We start from the raw sequence: 7,459 nt of genomic DNA, 5'->3' as shown, positions 1-7,459 counted from the left end.
AAACATCTGTCACAGTGTATACAATATGCATAGAATCAGATAATAATACCATAGCACTTCAATGTAGCAACTGCTGATGGCATATTCATATTTCATTTCTCATGGCAAAAATGTTTTTTATCTCTCTCTCTCTTTATATATATATATATATATATATATATATATATATATATATATATATATATATATATATATATAAATATATATATATATATGTATGGAGAAATGTAAAATATTTATATTTACTAAAAAATATATATATAATAATAATAAAATTATATGGATGTATCGCATGGTTTTGCTACATTTTTGTACTTATGTTATTTTAACTATACGTTTTGGCTTTTATTTTACTCAACACAAACTCAGCACACCTGAAAAAAATTAAAATAAAATAATAATACAAATTAATAAACTGATAGGTGCTTAGGGAAAAGGTCCAACAAAACTGTCAAGTCCAAAATATAAAAATTATAAAAAAAGATGCAATCCCGTACACTGTCAGTTCTTGCTAAATATTGAAGTTTATTAACAAAAGCAATGTTTCAGCCCACTGACCTTCATGAGGCATAAGTTGTTAATAACAGAAATTTGTTAATATACTTCTATATTTAGCTAGAATTGATTGTGTGCGGGATTGCAACTTTATATATTTTAGCTTTTATTTCAGCTAATTACCATTTAGTTTTTCTTAGTGTACTAAAGTAACTAAAGCTAAACTTGAAAATTAATATAGACATATTTTCAAAAAAAGCTAACAAAACCTTAACTAAAATGAAAATAAAAATAGAAAATATAAAAAATGAAAAAGAATAATTGCACCTCACTGATCCTAAAATAAGACTGGATCAGGATTTCTGTATTTTTGTAAAGAATCATCAAATGAGTGGGAGGAAGCAAGTGCGAGTTATGAAATTTTAATAAATGAAAACAAACAATAAACACGAAGACAGGTGATACTGGTAATCTTGACAGGAATGCAAAGTCCAGGAAGAGGCAGAGCTCACAGATGATCTGGGGTGCAATGGTGAGTTGGCAGAAGGAGAGTGTGACACAGGAACTGCGGGGGGAAGAGCCGTGAAGGTAAATGGTGCGATCCAGTGATGAGGTGGAGTGGACGGTGTTCGGGGAAGACAGGACAATCCAACGACGAGAAACAAACACATGGGAGGCAGAACATGAGACACTGAATGACTAACAACGCTCTGACAAACACAAGACGCTAGACAGGGAATTATATATAGGGAAGTGGAATGAGTGACAGCTGGTGATGATGAACAATTAGCGGAGACGCCCCGATGAAATAATCAGTGCTGACGCAAAACACACATACTCCACCCACGTAGTGCACAACCCGAGATCACGGTTTACCAACTGTGACAATTTTTTGCCATTTCTAGTGAGCTTGGTTCAGATGTCATTCAGGTCATTTAAATGATCAGTTTATCTAGACAGTGCTTTTGGGCATCTATGGAGATGTCTATAAACAGCAGATTCAGATATCAAGTGCTTCCTACATAGCAAACATGTATCTAGTAAGCTGCTTACTTAGTCAGCATGTTTGCGTGAACTACCATTAGGGTAGCAAACATACTAATGAGCCCACCTTGTAATACCTAAAAATGCAATGTAAGTAGCAGCTCAAAGGCATCTAGTGTCATATATGCGTTGTCTTTTGGCCGTGTATCATTAATGCACGGGCTGTGGTTCTCTCCGTGTGTTTCAGGCTCGTGCTCTGACAGCTCAGACAGCTTAGACAGATGCCATTAGGTTTCTAGTGTGCACACAGTCACTCAGATTTGATAACCAGGTGAGTGGATGGATGCATGGGATTTCTCTACAATCCTCATATTTCCTATAATAATGCTATTTTATGTATTCGCAGGACTCTTTCTAACAGGTTTCTGAATGCATGTGCTTGAGTCATGTTTATTAAATCATGTTCACACGTAAAACACTAACTAATGTTGATTGATACAACTTGAAATGTTTGTTGTTAGTTCACCATCAACTGATGTTAGGCCTAACATATAGAAACCTATTGTAAAGTGTTACCAGAGTTTTATGGCTACTTGAGGAAACGCATCAGAAATGCAACACAACAAACAATACAATCGACTTATTTGTCATAGTGGGTTAAAAGCAAATCACAGCCTTGCATGTAAAAGAAAGGTGTTTATCACTTGTTGCTTTGCTACATTAGCTCTTTATTAGCCTGTTTATATCAGACTTTGATTTAGTAGTTGTAACACTCATATATGTTTAAAAAAAGGCATTGATCACTTCAAATCACTGTTTTCAAACAGGTTTCCTAAACACTCCTCCCATTTGAATAAGGTTTTTAGACTTTCTTTGTGCTCATCTCAACTTGTAGAATATTTGGGATGTTTAACCTTTTTTTAAAAACAAGATAACAAAATTAATAAGATTAAAAAATTATAATTAAGATCAATAATAAATGATAAAGTAATATATCATAATAATATAATACAATAATAAATAAACAAGAATATAAAATGATAAATAAGATCAATATGACTAGATTAATACAGTAATAAATAAAACAGATTAATACAGTAAGAAATTTAATAAGATTAATAATATTAATTAATAATAACTAAGATTAACAGTAATTAGTACTAATAAGATTTTAGATTATTAAATAAATAGGGTGATCATTACAATAAAATTATATATATATATATATATATCATAAATATAAAATAATTTATACATAAGAAAATAAAATGCTTCATAAAAAGATAAATAATAAGATTACCACTAAATAAGATCATATATTATTTGCCCGAAAGAAAATGCATTTGTTAAACATTTATTAAACACGACAAAGGGGTACATTGTAAAAAAAAAATCAAAACTTGAGAAAACTAAGTTTAAGGAAACAAGTTGTTTGTTTGTTTTTTAGGATTATTATTATTGTTGGGTTTTTTTCTCAACTTTTTCTGTAGAAACTGATTACAAGAAGTCGAGAAACTCAAAAATGTCCTGAAGCTGGTTGCTTTGAACTTTGCCAAGAAGTTTAGTTTCTTATTTTAGGCATATTCAGTTACAACATCTAGCATAGTAAGGGCATTTTTGCAGTGTGTAAAAACACTTGTGCTTCATAAACCTTCCCTGCAGCAGGTCTGCGCGTGTCTGAACCTGAGCCCCTGACCGCTCCTTCACATGACTACTACGGCAAGAGAAGAGGCTCATGAGATAATTCACTCAGCTTCTGTAGAGGCTGATAAATCATGAACGAGTCTCTTCAAGCCCAGCACTAGTTACAGAATAGAATCCTGTCCAGCCATCACAATTTATTTGTATTGCTTCCCTCCATAAAGTTATAATGTTGCCTAATAATTCTCCTTCAGTGCAGTCCAACCCAAGGTTAATGGCTTCATCTCCAGTTCTACAGAGACAGAGATGTTCTCGTGTGTGTGTGTGTGTGTGTGCACTTGCTCTCTCTCACATGTCATACATCTACACAGGTGACCAGCCAGACTGATGCCTTTTGGGCTATAGTTTTGCAAACAGCTAATTAATATGACATTCATTTGCTAAAATCATGATATGGAGAATGATACTTACATCACTGCTATTTAATTTCTACCAGTTTACTGACCCATGTCAGAGGATACACAGCAAAAACCCAAATGCAGTATAAAAGTTATAACAACAATGGGGGGGGGGGGGTATAAAGCAATAAGCCCCACATGAAGCTGTGGTTTACAGTGAATTTATAACAGCTAAGGGAGGTTTTATATGCACAACGCAAAATATTAAAAACTACTAAGGCTACGTTCACACTGCAGGGCTTAATGCTCAATTCCGATTTTTTGAAAAAATTAGATTTTTTTGCAAGGCCGTTCACATTTCCAATTAAATGCGACGTTTTGTGATCTCCTGTGTGAACGTGAAATGACCCAGAAGTGACCCGCATGCGCAGAAGAGTACTCAACGGTCAACGACGTCACTCGTTGTTTGCGGAAGTAGCTAACGTTAAACATGGATGTCAACAACAGTGTAGTCAACAGCGGAGCTCTTTTTGCAATATTAAAGTTATTTTCCCAACGGAGCCAGCACAATTACAATCTTCTCGTTTTAAGAAGAAAATTAAAAAGAAGGAGGAGAGCAAGGTTTTTGGCCATGGCGTTTTGTGGAGCAGTGTTAGCAACGTCGGTACAGAGAAACATGTGGGTGCGGAGTCGCAGCCAGGAGTGGTGGGATACTGATGTGAGTGGCTTCAGTAGCGTATCAATGACGTATGGGTCGGATACATGTGGCCTGGCCGTTCAGACGGAGGTCGCATTTCAAAAGATCGGATACGTATCGGATTCAGGACCACATACCCAAGTGGCCTGGGTCACATTTGAAAAGATCGGATCTGTGTCGTTCAGACTGTCATGAAAAGATCAGATACAGGTCGCATAGGGGCAAAAAAATCGGAATTGGGTCGTTTCAGCCTGCAGTGTGAACGTAGCCTATAAAACAAAGTGGTTGCCGAGCAACATGCATAAGTAAACAAAGGCTCAAGAACTCTCTTTTTTTATAAAACATTATTTTCACTCAGAAATCATTGGGTGTCTAATGAAAAAATGAAAAGCGACACACTGCATCAGCAATCTTAACATTGGATGAAGCCAGTTTCTAATGATCATTTAATTTTGTTGACAGAGTTAAACATTTTCACAGAATTTTTCTTTCAGTCACTCCATAAATCAGACAGAAAAATGCTATTTTTAGAAATAAATATAAATATAAAGTCATATAAATCAGGCAAATAATCTATCTATCTATCTATCTATCTATCTATCTATCTATCTATCTATCTATCTATCTATCTATCTATCTATCTATCTATCTATCTATCTATCTATCTATCATCTGTCTATCTACAGTAGGTGGACAAGCTAAATGGGCATTACCAATAACTATAATTCAGTCGCGTGTTAAAATCATTTGCGAAACTACTGCCAGGTGGCACAACGGGGCAGATTGCGAAATAAATGTAATTGTAAAATGAGATAAAAGGAGGAAGTAAAACAACAATAACATTATGTTGTTACATTTTAACATCTTTAAAAAATATTCAAACATTTACAGTGAGTTAATTTCAAAACATAGGATAATCTTATGCTACAGTCTACTCATCAAAAATTAAAAGAAGACCTTTACACAAAGAATCATATGCATACTATTTTTATTAAACAGTAAATAAATATAAGGCCTGTATATATATATATATATTAGTGCTGTCAATCGATTTAAAACTTTAACTAGATTAATCACACATTTTTTCTGTGATTAATCGCAATTAATCGCAATAAAAAAGAAATGTTTTTGTACATTTTTAATATATTTTTTAATGTAATAATTTCACAGTTAATCAAATTAATGTAGAAACAACATAAAGACAGTATATTTTAAATACTTGTTTAAATGGCATCTTTTTATGAATGAAGGCCAGTATTACTGATATTAATACAGCTACTGATTTTTTTTTAATTTTTTTATATTTATTATTAGGCTTCAAAAATATAACAGTTTTTAATTTAAGTAAACTTAAAACATTGCTAACATAAACCCATAATAAATGTCATGTTTACTCCTGCCCGTCTTACCAGTTAGGAAATATACAGAAATTTAATAAAGTTATCAAAGTTATATGCAGTCTGCACTGCATAAACTATAAATTAAATAGTTAATCCTTATTAAAGCTACAAAAGTTATTTAGTCAAGAGCAGCGAGTCATTTTCTCTGTTCCCTTTGTTCTTTAACTTTACTGACAGGAAGCTTTATTGGCTGCTGTCCCTTTAAGAGCAGACAGACACGCGGATCTCACCGTTTATATACTGTCTATGGATCTCGCCTCATTCTCTCACAACTCTTTTTGTTCATTTTAGACTTTATATAAATCATTTAAGATTGCTCTTATGAGGATAATCGACAAAACTGGCACTTTGGGATGTTTATTGTTAGTTCAAGCGCTTAAGAGAACTGGATTCTGGCGCCCTGTCTATGCATTGTGTGTGTGTGTGTGTGTGTGTGTGTGTGTGTCACATAAGGGCATTCACAGACAGCGCATTCTCTTTTGTCTTGCCGTGCTGGAAATGTTTAAAAGCATTTAAATGAATAAGAGCGTGATCATATAATGTAAAGCTAGCCAACGGATGGCAGAAAATACGGATGCTGCGTTAATTGCGTTAAATATTTTGACACGTTAAACCAGACAAAAATTAATCGCATGCGTTAACGCGTTAACGTTGACAGCGCTAATATATATATATATATATATATATATATATATACGGATAAAAAGCTAAATGTTTTCATTTCATTTTCATTTCGGTTCATTCTTGGTTTAAAAAAAATCTTCAGGTTCCATATGCAGAGCGAAATGGGAACGGTCCAGCATTTAGCAATAATTATTATTAACTCTGTTTTTATTCTTGATTTTTTCAAACTACTAACACTTTGCATTTTTGAATTATGCCTTATGTGTGACCAAAAATAGAGTATTTTCTGTTTCAGTTGTTTGATCGCGCTGGTGCCTTGCGCACATATTCACTGGAAACAGCAGGCGTTCACCAGACATTCAGCTTTAGCAGCGATCCACTTACTCCACATATTGTTAATTATGATTTTTTTCCATCCATACTGAAACACGCGTGAACTACAAAGCCTATTTTACCTCACGAATAATACTTAAGCTTCAAATGGGCAACATCACGAATATGGAAACGTATTTCTCCCGAGTGAGAGAATGAGAAAGCCCAACCTTAGCTTTAAATTATTATTATTTGTTTGTTTATAGCTTAGCCTATATTATTATATACTGCGATTTTATTTATCCATTAGAATTATATATTTTTTATTCTTGTTTTGTCCTGATATATTTGTTAAATTTAAAGGATTTGTTGTAAAGTGAAGGGAACTAAATATATCCTGTTGGTACATTATAACATTATTAGGCCAGCCGTTATTATTTCTAAATTTAATAAAATGCAACTCATACATGAATCATATAATATCAAAAATAAAAAAAACATGCAGCAAATGAAAATAGGTGATTAATCCGTTAAAATGCAACCTGTACACTTTTTCCTCTCACAAACTTTATTTTTTAGCGTGTTTAAAAATAAATAATGCAGCAAATGAAAATAGGCGATTAATCCATTAAAATGTGTTACTCTGGGTTAACAGAAATTATAATTATTAGATACTTCAGAGCAGAGCCTTCATGGGCCTAATCTAGGCTATCCAGGGTTTTTTTTTCCATTGCATCTGAAAATGACTTCATTCATCACATTCACTTCACGTGCTCTGGTCCAGATCAGCCTCCCGCGATGCTCAAGTGTGGACGATTTAAAAATGTTTGATATAAAGGTTGCTGTCCCATTTTATACATGTAGTTGTTCATTTAAAAAAATCTAATTACATTGTTAGTTCTAATTAT

This window comes from Carassius carassius, chromosome 32 (assembly GCF_963082965.1).
Source record: "Carassius carassius chromosome 32, fCarCar2.1, whole genome shotgun sequence".
NCBI classification, from domain to species: Eukaryota; Metazoa; Chordata; class Actinopteri; order Cypriniformes; family Cyprinidae; genus Carassius; species Carassius carassius.
Note: the sequence above shows the minus strand (reverse complement) of the source record.